The sequence below is a fragment of the Hibiscus syriacus genome, unplaced genomic scaffold, assembly GCF_006381635.1.
Source record: "Hibiscus syriacus cultivar Baekdansim isolate YM2019G1 unplaced genomic scaffold, ASM638163v2 tig00112888_pilon, whole genome shotgun sequence".
Classification (NCBI taxonomy): Eukaryota; Viridiplantae; Streptophyta; class Magnoliopsida; order Malvales; family Malvaceae; genus Hibiscus; species Hibiscus syriacus.
Genome location: NW_024063415.1, coordinates 249667 through 265231, shown reverse-complemented (window position 1 = coordinate 265231; position 15565 = coordinate 249667). Strand labels below are relative to the sequence as shown.

The window sequence follows — 15565 nt, the reverse complement described above, 5'->3', positions numbered from 1 at the left end:
TATAACCTTTCCATTTCCAAATTTAACTACTAAGTCAAATACCAATATTCTCCAATTAAGTCCTTGAATTTACCAATTTTTTTAATTCAGACACCAAGTTTCAAAAACTTACATTTTAGTCACTATTATGGTTTTTGGGATGTTACAAAATTGGCAAATAAAAAAAATTTGGTGGAAGCTTAAGGAAAAAGAAAAATGAACACAAGAATTTTTAGAGTGGTTCGACTTTCTAAACCAAAGTCTACATTCATTACCTTAGCTATCCACACTAAGGATTTGCATAAATTCACTAATTTGTATCAACCTTTGAGGACAAGTAGTAACCTTACAACTCCCTTATAACCTTACAACTCCCTCAAGAATTATACCCCAAATTCTTGACACTCTCTGAAAGAGAAAATTACAAATTTTACAAACATAGAGAAACCTCACAAGGAAATTTTTTGCACAATTCAATAACAAATAAGAACACTTGACAAATAAAACAGATGAGTACAAAAGTGTTCTTTGAAAGCAAAAAGAATATTGAAGAATGTTGACTTTGATTTTTGCTAAATGTGATTGCTTTGACTTTCGTTTTGATCTCTTTTCTTCGCATATGACTTGGAATCTTGTTTTTTATACCTCTTCATTTCATTCTAGCTGTTTGGGTTGTTGTGGGAGTTAATAGAGTCGTTGGGAAGAAGTTTCTCGTAATAAATATTGCCTAAACGCCTTGAGTACTGATACTCATGCTTAGAGTATTGGTATTGCCTGCATTAAATACAAAAATTTGACCGTTGAGAGAGGGGAGATTAGTACTCTAACTTGAGTATCGATACCGATATCGATACTTGCAAGTATCGGTACCAAAATAGGCTACTGGAATTCGTGTTTTCCAAAATCACAAGGAGAGTATCGGTACTACTGAGTATTTTAGGCCAATAGTATCGATACTAGTATTGGTACCGCATGAACAATATCAGTATTGTTCTTGCAGTATCAATACTGCAAGTTAAAAATTAATTTTTGACTCTATTAAAATCCGAAACCCTTTGTAAAAATGTTTGAAAATTATTTCCAATATATGAATTGAATTTTGAAAAGAGTAAGAAGTAAAAATAGAGTTTTGACCTTAAAAAGAATTTCTATATTCCAACGATTTAATCGAATATAATCTTGAAAAACCGAATCGAAAATAATCTTAAAATTTCTTTAAAATATTAATCTTAGGTGTATCAAAATATCAAAGCATGGTTCAACAATTTAGAAAGTACATGTTTGACTAACGGATTTGAAATAAATATTTCATTGATTATAACTGATTTGGCGTGAAATGTTTTATACCTGAATTGATGATTTTCAGGTGATACTTGATATGAAATAACTTTGATATAAGTCATATTTATATTATCATGTGAAATTCACAGGATACTATAATGAGGAGGATTAGCGCATCATTTCCCGTCTGAGAGAAATTCAGAGACTACTATAGTAATTACATCTTCCTTAATGTATTTTGATTTCATAATTGACATGTAGTATATGTTTTGATAGTTGATTTTGTGATGTGTCGGCTTTGTTATAATTATAAAAGTCATTAGCTTTTGTGTGATGTTTGAAACTTGACTTAAATAGTTGGGTAAATTACACGCTTACTCACTGAACTTTACTCTCTCTCCTATTTCACTCACCGTCCTTTTAATTTTTTCAATTTGCTCATTCAACTTTAGACATTGAACTTTTTTTGTCACTCGACCGTTAAATTTCTAACACTGTTAAATTAAAATTGAAAAAATAAAAAGTATAGTGAGGGAAATAGGAGAGAGAGTAAAGTTCAGTGAGTAAACGCGTGACATGTTTTATTATTAGAATAAGCCACGTGAGCACCTCGTTACTAAGTAATCGGTCGAGTGACCAAAAAAGTTTAATGTCTAAAGTTCAGTGAGCAAGTTGAAAAAAAATTGAAAGTAGGGTGAGTGAAATAGGAGAGAGAGAGTATAGTTTAGTGAGTAAGCGTGTAATTTACCCTAAATAGTTTGAAAATGTATTTGTTATAATTATTTTGTAAATAGTTTTAAAGAGAAAATTTTTCTAATTTGGGTAAGGAATGTTTTGAAAGTTTCAAGTGATGTGCACAGTAACGAATACAAAAAAGAGGTAATACATTTGACCAATTATCTCCATCAAAAAAAAAATTATTTACATCTGTATTTCATGACTCGCTACAAGTATAAAACTTTCTAGTCTGGTTCCGATGATTAGAAAAATATATTAAATTAATTTGAAGTAAAATTTTTAAATAACTCTTTTGATTGTATAAAAATAATTTTAAACGTGAATCAAATTTAAATTTTAACATAATAATAGGTAGTCAATCAAAAACATATCTCATCCCACTCCATTATCATCCAAGCAAAAGTAAGAAATTTTGGTGTGAAGTCCCTCTTAGAAAATGATGGGCAGACTTTCGGCACACTCAAATTCCTTTTCAGAAAACCAGCATTCCTATGACCAATTATCGAACCATTGAAACAACCCATCTAAAACTACGACTAAATTGCATTCCACTTTTTCCTCAAACATTTGAATTAAGCAAGAATGCCATCTCCATCTCCATCTGCATAGAATTAATTTCACATCGTAAACCAGTTGACATAGTTATATATATAAACCTTTTGTGTTTGTTTTCGTTACCGAGTAGCATTTGTGAAGAACTCATTAAACTACTTCAGTGATAAAATAGGGTGTTGTTCATCGTTGATGTCTCACTTTTGATCAGCTATATTTGTAGGATTTGTGCATTGTCAATGACTAAGAAATATTTTGAACAGATACTGTGTATCACAACAGACTATTGAAAAAAATTACATTTGTTAAAATTAAACTTCACTGTTATTTATAATTAAATAAATTTCTATCATTCAGTAATAAAATGAAATGTTGTTCTTTGTATAGGCCATTTCATATGCAGTAATGAGAAATAACCAAACGAACCAATGCCAGTGAGACCTATAATATACTAATTCCTGCCTTTTCTTGAACTTAAACCAAGGGAACAAGAATTTCAGCAAATTGACCCTAGTATTTTGATTTTGTGATTAATACATAGGGTTAGGACCTACTTACGATTAGTGTAAAACTTTTAACTTTACACTTTTTTTAGGATAACTAGATGGGTAGAAATAAACGGTGAAATTATCTTTTTATTGTCATGTAAATATCTTCTTATTTGTTTACATTTAATTTTAGTCATATATTTTCACTTATTCAATTTCTTACAAGTTAGTTGCACCATGCATCCTTAAATTATGATTCTCATTCTAAATTAGTCAATAAACTTTTGAACATTCTAACTTTATCCTCAAATTATGACTCACATTCTAAATTGATCCTCATACTTTTAAATATTCCAAATTCATCCCTATACTATGTCACTCATTATAAATTAGTCCTCAAACTTTTGAACGTCCCAATAACATCCCTTAAATTATTCAAAAGTTCATAGATATAATTAGAACATTTAAAAGTTTAGCGACCAATATAAAATGAGAGTCATAGTTTGAGTATAAATTTGGAATCCTCAAAAGTTTGGAGACTAGTTTAGAATAGGATCCATAGTTTGGGGATGCAATTAAAACATTCAAAAGTTTAGACGCATGTATTGGAATTAACTCTGATCTTAGAAATGTGTAAAACTAAAAAAATTAAATCGTATGAACGAGTTTTGATTCATATATATATATATATATATATATATAATTTGGTTTGAACATGTCACGAGCAGGTTTTGTAAAAGGTTTTCAAGTTGACTGAAATCATTACAATTGTTTATTGATTTCAAACCAGTATCAAACTCCGTGACCCAAAGTGTTCGATGTCCTTGGCAATCATTTACATACCCAAGTTTTATAAATTGCTTACAAGCTGCAAACCCAGAATCTTTTCCGGATTAAGCTTAAGATAAATATATGGTCTTCTTGTATCATTCACAAAACAACAAGCTTAGGCGTAGTCTTCTACAATATTTATTTACTCACATCTTCACAATAAACAAGTGTTTTCCACTTTGAATGGTAATCTTTAGCTATTGTTGGAGGGGATATAAACCCGGAATTTCTCCTCAATATCTTACGAATATCTATCTTTTAATCTTTGAAGTATAATTAGAGAGAAATCGTCTTTTAGTATATCTCAAAAAGCTAAAAGTGAACTCTCTATTTATATGCTTAAGGTAGGAGTAAAGTGGTAAAAGATCCAATAACAATTTAAAAATAATAATTGTCATAAACACAATTTTAATGACCATAAACATTATTTTGTAACAACTAGAAATGATAAAATATAAACACTGATCAATAATATTTTACCGAAATGATCTTCAAAGAAACACACACTAATCGAATCGAATCATGTTATAAATGGTTTCTATCCAATGTGGAATTCTTTGTATTACCAACACTATGAATGCAATATTACTTATATTTGTTCCCTTATGATGTCCCTACTAAATGTAAATCGTGGATGTTGTACTGGGAATAAGGATGAGCAAAACTTGAAATGATTTAAAATTTTTGAAAATTTTAATATGATTTGATTTGTAATTTTATAAATTTGATTTGATTTAAAAAATTGTAAATTCAAATCAAGTTATGAAATAAGATTCAAACACACACACATCTCATATGGAAAAAAATATGAAGAAATATATATGTATATTGTATATGGTTATAGAAAACCATTTGAATTGAAAATTAGTATCATAATATATTATATATATATTTATAATTAAATTTAAATAAAAATTCAAACAACTCAGTTCGACTCAAATTTTATAAACTTGACTCCACTTAAAATCTTTTTAAAATAAAATTTGAATTATAAAATAGTATTAACCAATTTGATTGGCTCAATCTTTGAATTGGACTTGACGGAATACACACGTCTAACTAGCTGGATGAGAAACTAATAATTCTATGAGTTCCTTGGATGATGCAAAAACAAGGCAACTAAATTAGTTGTATCAGTGAAACATACGTTTGTTGGGACAGTGATGCATGTTCATCCAAAAAAGGCAACTGAGATTGAGTAGATTTCATATCGATTTTTCCAGCACACACACAAAAGCTGTTTCACAAATCTTTGTCCGAAAAATCCTCTATACCTTTCTGTCTCAAACAAAAACATTTGCATCATCCATCACCAACCCAACATAATTTAGGCACCCCCTTCGTCCTATAATCCCCCACTATCAATCCCCACCATTTTCAACACCAAAATCCAGCACAATCTTTTTTTCTCACTCTTTCTTGCCATTTTCCTTCCGTTTTCTCTACTCCGAAACAGATGCATTTTCCGAGATTTCTCCGCCTGCTTTAAGGTCATCACCCCGCCCCAATCTCCCTTCAACAACGGGGAATTGTTGCTGTGGTGGTAGTTCCTCGACCGACGACGAAGCTAACAACGAAGAAAAGGGAGATACACAACAACAAGTTTCAGCGCCACCAGGAGGAGCCCCCGCCGCAGCATCCGCCTCCTCCTCCATGCCTTCCGCCCTTGGATCCGTCTTAGGCCGGCCAGTGGAAGACGTGAGATCAACTTACAACATCGGAAAAGTATTGGGTAGGGGTCAGTTCGGGGTAACCCGTTTGTGTACCCACAAAACAACGAGGGAACAATTCGTCTGCAAGAAGATAGACGATCGGATCTTTGCCGAGGGCCATTACACCGAGCGAGCCGCGGCTTCTTTGCTTAGAACAATCGTTCAGATCGTGCACACTTGCCACTCTATGGGGGTCATCCATAGGGATCTCAAGCCTGAGAATTTCTTGCTGTTGAACAAGGAAGATGATTCACCACTCAAGGCCACGGATTTTGGTCTTTCTGCGTTTTATAAGCCGGGTAGGTTTTACTTTCTTCTCATTTTCTTCCTAGGGTTACAGACGATGATTTTGCCTTGAAATCTTTACAGGTGAAGAATTTAAAGACATTGTTGGAAGTGCATATTATATTGCACCCGAAGTTTTTAAAAGGAAATATGGACCGGAAGCTGACATATGGAGTATTGGAGTTATGTTGTATATTCTTCTCTCTGGCTTCCCTCCCTTCTGGTCGGGTTAGTGTTTATATATTCTTACTAAATCGATACATTCATAAAGTTTAATGTTTAAACCAACGTTGTTTTGGACATAAATAGTTGTTACAAAAACAATCAAGGACGAATTGTGCTGTTAAAATGAAGGACGAAGCTGTACATAGGGATTAGTAGGGGCTGCTGTCCCTCCCAAATTTTTGGTATAATGATATTTTAGGTCCTTTTTAATTTCAATTTTAATCAAATAGGGCCTTTTCCCCTCCATACTTTTAGATTTAAATACTTAATAGATTCTTATTCTTTTGGTATAAAACAATTTTACCCCTAAACATTTGATCTTAACTCCGTCCCTAGTTAAAGTTTAACTTATTAGTGATATAATTGAAGTTATAATCAAAATTTAGTGATATAAACGATACATGATCTAAAGTTCAGTAGTAACTGGTATAGTTTACTCTTAGTTTAAATTTAAAATTTTCACTAAACTTGGGGTCTAAGATAATTTTTGCCCTGTCAGAATCCGAGAATGGGATATTCAATGCAATTTTGCGAAGGCATATAGATTTCAGCAGTGATCCATGGCCTCAAATTTCAAGTCAAGCAAAGGATGTTGTAAGCAAGATGCAAAATCCGGATCCCAAGAAGAGGATAACCGCAAGCCAGGTTCCAAGTATGATTACATATGACTCAAAAATCGAATTTTCCAAATCGATTCAATCGAATATTCACCCCTATGCATAATACGTTATCTGATAGCGAATGAAGGACAACAGGTCATCCATGGATCAAAGAGGATGGTGAAGCACCGGACATACCTTTGGACAATGAAGTGCTGAACAGGCTGAAGCAATTCAAAGCGATGAGCCAGTTCAAGAAAGTTGCTTCGCGGGTAATTGCGGGGTGTTTATCGGAGGAAGAAATCATGGGATTGAAAGAGATGTTCAAAGGCATGGATACCGATAACAGAGGCACCATAACACTTGGAGAATTGAAGAAAGGCCTGGCTAAGCAAGGAACCAAACTCTCTGAATATGAAGTTCAACAACTAATGGAGGCCGTATGTCTTTTCCCAAACTCTCTTTTATAAAAGTCATAATGACAAAAGAAATTTCTAACCGTTTGATTAAATAATCACTTTAACTCTTATTTATTTTTAAGTATTTTGGACCATAATGTTTCATTTTAGAGCAAGTAAGACTCTTTTGTGGATAGAAATTGTTAGTCAACAAACGATCAATATTCTGAAATAAGAGTTTTCTTAATGTTGAAGTCAAAATACCCAAAAAATTAAAAGTTAAAATGACTATTTAGTCAAACGTTATGATCAAAATGTTCATCTTCAAAAAAAAAGAATTAAAATAAATATTTAATAAATTATAAGAGACGTGTTTTTGACATTATATCTTTATAAAATGACGTGTTTAATTTCTTATTCTGATAAACAAAACAGGCTGATGCAGACGGAAATGGAACCATAGACTACGATGAGTTCATCACTTGCAACAATGCACATGAACCGAATGGATAGAGAGGATCATCTCTACCATGCCTTCCAACACTTTGATAAAGATAACAGCGGATAATTATTGTGTTTTCCAACCATTCTTTTAGTTTATCTAACTTTTTTTAATAGTCTCGAGTGACTACAAAATAATATACGTTAAATACTTATACATAACTTATGACTACTTTCATGTATATAACAACTGAAGAACTAGACCAAGCTCTACGTGAATATGGAATGCATTCTGAAGTTGATACCGACCATTTAAGCAAAACAAATTCATGCAGGCATACATACATACACATAAAATTCGAGTTTTGACACAATAATTTTTGTAGGACGGGAGGATTAACTACAATGAATTTGTGGTAATGATGAGAAAAGGGAACTCCGAATCTAACCACAAGAAGAGACGTGATCTATTTGTTTGATAGTTATATCAGTAATCAGGGATGAATCGAGGGAATTTGCGGGATGATCGTCCCCTAAAATTTTATAAATTTATTCCCTTAACATAAAATCTTATATTCGTTTCTGTTAGTAACAAAACAAACTTGGAGGATAACACCAACTTAAGTTGTTTTAATGACGAAGATCATATGGAAGAGTAGATGATTCAAAGGTGTAATTATTAGGTGGTGGATGGCTCAAGGGTTGTGTTGCATGTTAGATTTGGTAGGTCAGTCAGATGATTTATTGGTTGCGCTATCTGTTAGATCTATTGTATATTGTATGTTAGAGTTGATAGGTTTGATTTGAATTGGATCAAGCCTGAGATAGAATAAGTTAAAGTTTGCTTTATTTTAATTGAATTATTGTTTGATAAATAATATCTTTTAATTTTAATTATAAAATGATAAATTTTATATAATATTCTTAAATATTTGAAATGATAAAACAAGCTTCTCAAGCTGTTCGCTTACATCATCACTAGGGGGGGGGGAGCTTAAGATATAAAGGTTATTGGGTGGTTTTTTCTTTTTATAAAATATCAGTTGTGCTCGTACCTAGAAAACAAATATAATTAAGCAGTTATGTAAATCCTCAACTCGGTTTAGTCGAGAACCAAATCGATAATATTACACTGACTAATCAGAAATAGAAATGATATTCTTAACTTAATCGAATATCATATAATCAAATTATGATTTGAGGGACTAATTTATAATTACGGGCTTAATTTAGAATATATGAGACCATCATATACAATTTAACATGTTTTGGGATTGTAGACACCCGTTTTGTCCAGGATTGTTTTATTGTTTTTATGTTTATTATTATAATTATTAAATATTAATTATTAATTTAATTTATTATTTTGTAGGCTATTACAAATGCCCAATCTGGGTCCAAACCCCAAGCCATATTACAAGACCCATTGTTCCCTGACCCAAACCGGTTGGAGGTCTGTATGCAGCCCACAAGTTGAGGATTTAGGGAATCCCTAGTCACCTCTACTCCAGCAATGTTCTTCCGCCGGCCGTGTGAGACACGTCGACAGTCCCAACCGAGCCTCGTCACTAATCCCACGACAGCAAGCTTTCAGCTGCCAATCTTCACTTGCTTGTGCTCTCCAAGGTCCCTACAAGATATCTCTAACAACTCCAACTGCCACAGATTCCCTTGCCTTGTCATCATGCAAGGACAAATGACCCAAAAAACGTGACATGCAAAAAACAGAAAAGAAATTAGAGATTTTTTTCATTTTTTTTTGCTGTAATTTGAGAGTTATAAAACCCAAAAAAGTCGAAGATAGTAATGTAATCGGGGTCTTTCCTCAATTTTTCCCGAGCAATACAACACAGTTCCCATCCATTTTTTTTTTACAAAAAGAGAACAAACAAATCAGAAAAAAATAGAGAAAAACTAAGAAAATGAGTAACCAAAGGCAGTCAAGCAGAAATCCACAGTAACCAAAACGAAAAACAAATCTCTTTTATGAGAGAATATCAAATCGACCACAAAGAACACTTAACAGTAAAAATAAGCCTACCTTTCTCATCCGAAAAGCAGTATCACCGTCGCTTGGAGTCAAAATCCCATCAAGTCGAAGGTAAAGTCTTCACCTTTTGTCTCAATAGTAAGGTCTCTTAGGGATTTTAAGGTCGGGTTTGGGATTTTGGGTTTTAAAGATGCGTTTTTTTAGAAGAGAGGGGCTGAGGATTCAGTTTTCAGGTTGGGTGTGGTGGCGTGGCCATCGTTGCACGGTGGTTGTAGTGGGTTCGTATTTTTTCTTCTTAACAGAAGAAGGGGTAGAGCAGAAAGGGCTTTTAAAAAAGGGATGAATTTTTAGTCTCGATAAGGAAGAGGGGAGGGTTTCAGGTTTTCTCGGCTCCTCATCGGAGCCCAGGCGGTGGCCGGTGTGGGCATGAAGCTTTTGTGGCTCTTGGTCAAACCAAGAATGGGAAAGGGATGAGAGAAGCGGCGCAGGGGAAACCTTGAAGGAAAGAGGAGAAGATGGATGGTGGCTAGGGCTATTTTTGTTATCCAATAGTCATATTTATTAGCTAGTCAAAACGTCGTCATTTCGTTCAGGGTAAGGCATACCCGTTTCAGCTCCTGGGGATGGGTTATTTACAGTAAAAACCCTGTCAATATTTGTTTTAATGCATTTTAGTCCATGTTTCATGATTTTTTACAGTTTCGGATTTCGCCATCAAACTCTACGCGTGTTATATATTGGTCTTAGACTACATTGTTTTAAGTTTTTGTTACTTTACATATTTTCCATAATATTTTCACGGTTTTCATTTTAGTCTAATATATGTTCTTGGGTTATTCTCTCTTTATTCCTTATAACTTCTGCGCATTTTATATTTAGGTCACTGGTTTATTTCTGATTTACATGCTTAATTTTACATTTATTTGAATATTGTCATTATTCTAAAGTTATTATCCTTAGCTTAAATTAGTCCCTATATTATATTGCTTATTATAATTTAGTCCTTTTATCATTATTTTTATTTATTCTAATTTTTCGTTACCTTTTTGTTTTTGTGCATTTTGGTTCTTTGTTTGAGGTTTCAATTTTGGATCATTATTTTAGATTCCTTTTAATTTCATTTTAGAGCCTTTAGTATAAATTGAACACTTAGGTTTATATTATTTTTGACTAGGTCCTTATGTAGTATTTTACCCGTAAGTTTAGCCCTTAATTGTTAGAATTTTTTTTTCACTTGAATCCTTAGATTTAGATTTTAAATATTTTTGTCCTGAATTAGATTATTTTATCCTTTAGATTAATTCCTTTAATCTAAATTTATTTAAATTTAGTACATGGTTAGGATTGCTTTCTTTAATTAGTTGTTATATTTATTTTGCATGTTGATATGTTTACATATATGCAAGTATGCGAATGATTAATTTACAAATCGTATGACACTTTTTTACATGAATTGTATGTTACCCTCACGTGCATAACTCGACCCATAATTACATAATTGGATTAAGGGTAATACCATTTTAATTTAAAATTGTTTTGAGGGGCTTGTCTTAACTTATTAAAGAGTCGCTTTCGATGATTTTAAATTAAAAGTGTATCCCAACAATGAAACCCTAAAAAATAATTCCTCACTTAAAATTTGGGAACGAAAGAAAAATAAATATTCGGTTATTTAAATTCCTCGAGAAAAGATTGTTAGAACTTATCTAATGTCTGATCTCGATGTTTTTAATAATCGAATATTCTTCTTCTTTCTAAAAAGGATTGGTAATTTTAATTTAATCTATTTTGGTACTTTTGAATATTATAATGAGATTATAATATTTCTTTATTTCGATTGGAGTAAGAACTGATTGCCTCATAGTATGAGGGGTTTGTTTCTTCTCGATAAGAAATAATTAAATATTATTAAATTTCATTATTAAAATTCATGAATTGTTGTTTTGTGGGATCATAAATCAAATTAAATTCGAATTTGTAAATTTCATTACAAAGACATTAATTAATTGACTAGGTATCGATTTAGGGCGCTGTGGGGGTGTTATTCCTTCCCCACGCGTAACAGACTCCTGAACTCGAGTTTTGGTAACGCATACCTCAATTTGTTATTTTAAATAAAATTAATATTTTTTATTAAAATGACAAAATATGTTTTTGGGTGCCCAATCACACCCTAATCAAAGATTGATGGCGACTCCTCGAACCATATGTTTTTCTATTTTAAAAGGAATCTCAAATTTTTCGAAACGAGAGATTTTTTTTCGCATTTTCTTTTTTAATTAAAAATTAATCAAGAGAAAGATAATTAAAAAGATGTGGTTTTTAAAATCTCACTTAAGAAAAAATCGTTTCGACAATGATCATTTCATAATCATCATTATCAATCATGGACTAAATTAAATAATCTTAAATATTTAATATTGATGGTATTGATATTATTCATATGATATCAATACTATTTTAGAACAATATCACAACTAGATGAATGATATCGATGCTGAATTATTTTTCCAATTTTGAAGCTCAATCTGGTACCGATACCTTCAGCCAGTAACGATACTATACAAAGACGACATCGATACTGATCCATGATATTTATACCCTTTCAGGGTTATTAAATTTGGATCCATCTAATGAGTAGCGACACTCCAGCAATTGGTATCGATACCACCTATGTATTATTAATACTCCCTGTAAATTTCAATACGACAATACCAAATAATCATTCGAAATTTCTCATTAAACATATTGTATCGATACTCCTTATTTTTTATACCGATACCATATGCACCAAATGATCAAATTCATGTTTCAGAGATACTCCAAAGCTTGTGAAACTTAGCATAGATTATATGTAACATATATACAATGGAATGATATACCAAAACTTCAGTATATCATCAATTTCAACAAAGTTTCACTAAATGCATATACTTTAATCATACTCGGAATCATGTGACAAATATTACCATTTTAACATGACATTGGCATCTTCAAACATCAAAATGCTACCAAACATTATCAAATGCATACAATTATTTTGGGATGGATCAATATAATTTTACATTAGATCTAATTCTATCTTAGTACTGATTATTTTCTTCATATAATTTGTCCTACCTCAAGCTTGTTTTTGAAAAGATCCAACCCTATAAGGTTAGTCTATCATTTTTTACATACCTATTTTAAACCCTATCCACCAAACACATTCTATTAATAGAACGAAAGAGTATGGAATTATTTCTTAACAAAATTTCGATGACGTGATAGTGTATTTTTATTTGTAAGGGTTCTTGCACAACTTGTAGTATGCGAGTTATAATATTTCTCATTTTGTGATATAAGTGATCATGTATGTGAATTCATAGTGCCACTTTGATATGTAATTTACGTATCCACGAAATCAGTAGTGTTCGACTTGCCTGTGTTTTAAGAGTTATGTAATTTGAATTTGTTTGTGAGTTTTTAACATAAATATGTATCTAACATGATTGTTGGTTTATGCATCGGACACAAATACTTTAGGGCAGTTACAGATAGAGAGAACAAAAGTGTTATTATCGTAATAAAATTCAATACAAAGAAAAGCAAATTTTTTGTGTCAGGTAGACACATGCTCATTATAGAATCCGAATTTTCTTTCAATAGTTTTTTGTTCTTTTTATTGAGTCCATCGTGAAATTTTGTTTATGTTCACCTCACGTATAAAAAAATTGGTTTGTTAATATATGTGTATCCACCTTAAAATATATTTCTGGATCCCCACCGAACATAAGCAAAACAAGTAAGAGAAAGGAGCATGGATATGGTAGGAGTAGGCTTAGGAAACATAAGCAGTTGGCTCGAGGCGTGGGCGAGGCGAGGCAGAAAGAGGCACAGCCTTCTGCAAAGCAAGGCCAAAGGCCTCGTCCATATTTAATTCCCCGGTTTCTGGAGGAACCATCCAGTCGAAAGAGTAGACCAACGTGCCTAAAATGTACTCGACCAGCACGATCCCCATCCTGGTTCCCGCGCAGATTCTTCGCCCAGCACCAAATGGAATCAGCTCAAAATCGTTCCCTCGTGATTCGGTTCTGGCGATTTTCCCACTCAAGAACCTTTCAAGGTTGAAATCCATCGGGTTTTCCCAAACGTCGGGATCTCGTCCAATTGCCCAAATGTTGACACTGAGTCATGTGTCCTTGGGGATGTAATAGCCATTTACCTCACAAGCTTGTATCGAAACTCGAGGCAAGTTCAAGGGAGTGAATGGATGTTTTCGAAATGTTTCTTTGCAAATGGATTGTAAATATGTAAGTTTTGGTATGTCAGATTCTTCAAGCCTTCGGTTTCTACCCACCACTTCGTCCATCTCCTCGTGAGCTTTCTTCAATATTTCAGGGTTCTTCATAATTTCAGCTAAAGCCCATTCTATTACGCTTGATGATGTGTCTGTCCCAGCTGTGAATAGATTCTACCAATGCCAAAAGGGGTATAAAATTAATATGCACAATGTAAACATTAGCCCGAGCATTTATCTGAATGGTCACTTAGTTTCTATTCTTATTTTTTAAACATTTTTTCATAATGTTTCAATCTTTAGTTAAGATGAAGGAAACAATTGGTTGAGATATATTTTTCACATATACTTAATTATTGACGTGATATATATTATATCATCACCTTAAATAATACGACAAATACATCATTTGAGTGATGTGACACATGTCATGTTATTATCTTGGATGATATGTCACAAATCATATCAATAATTTAGTGCATAAGAAGATATCATGTCCATTATATACATTTATCAGGAATTAGTTATTTTGACCAGAAGAATTGAACATTAAGGACTAAAAAACTCTAAAAAAATTATAGACCAAAATAATTATTTAAATAAATGTTTATAACTAATTTCGACATTGTGTCAAATTAATCCTAATAAATATAAACAAAAACTCTGGACAGGGACGGAACTACTTGGTGGTCGGCACCTCTCAAAATTTTTGGTATATTGGCAGGTTAGGTCCTTTTTAGTTTAAATATTATTCAAATAAGACCTTTGTCCTTCCTAATTTTTAGATTTAAATATTTAATAGATCCTTGTTCTTTTTCTTTAAAACAATTTGTCCCCTTCAACGTTTGATCCTAACTCCGTCCCTGACTCAGGAGGACAAGACTTACCAAAAGAAGAGCTTTGACATTGACCAAACTAAGTTCTTCCCCATCAGAGTTGCCCGTGTTAGCCATAAGAATATCAAGAAAATCAGGCTTTCCCTTACGTTCATTAGCTGTTTCCGCATGCTCTTCCATCATCTTTGTCAGCAAAGCATCCCATCTTTTATGTAGTTTCTTCATCTTCCCTTCAACCCCCTGCAAATCCATCCATGCAATGGAAGGTATAAAGTCTCCGAAATTGAAGATTCCAGCAGATGTCATCAGCTCCACCACCATGTCCTTGAACTCATTCGACTCCGACCCTTTCGTCTTGAAAACTCAACGACTTAGAATCACTTGCCCTATCATGTTGACCATTGCATACTTTAACATATCCGGTACCACGACCGCCTCCCCCTTTTGGCTAGACTCGTACATGACTCAAACCATATGGCCTAACTCAAGAGCCCGAATCTGTGCCCAATCCTCAAGGGTTACCACCAAGCATGTGGAGATTGCTTAGTTTACGAAGTAATTTCCACCTGGGACCATTGTCCGCAAACACCATGTCTTGGGAGTTATCAGCTAAGTGTGTGGCACCAGCATTAGGTGGTCGGTTAGAGAAGTTCAAGTCAAGGTTCCTAAGGAATGCTCGAGCAGCGTCCGGGGTGGATGCAACAACCATGTTGCATGTGCCCATTTACAGGTCCATATTTTTTGGCTAATTGGGCGAGTGTGACATGGGGCATGGAACCTAAGAGCGGAAGGGCACCGACAACCCTTTTGGACCCTGAGATAGTTTTCGGTTCCATTTTTCAATAAGTGAACGGACGAAATAACGTGTGATAAAGAAGAGAAAAATCGCTGCAACAAAATCCTGAAGGAATAACGAACCAAGGGGTGGCAT

At 33.2% G+C, this 15565-nt stretch overlaps 2 pseudogenes; one reads left to right on the top strand and one right to left on the bottom strand.

The window, feature by feature from the left end:
* The first annotated feature begins 5167 nt into the window (after positions 1-5167).
* LOC120184404 lies at positions 5168-7746 on the top strand (annotated as a pseudogene).
* A 5547-nt stretch (positions 7747-13293) lies between these two features.
* On the bottom strand, positions 13294-15565 carry LOC120184375 (annotated as a pseudogene).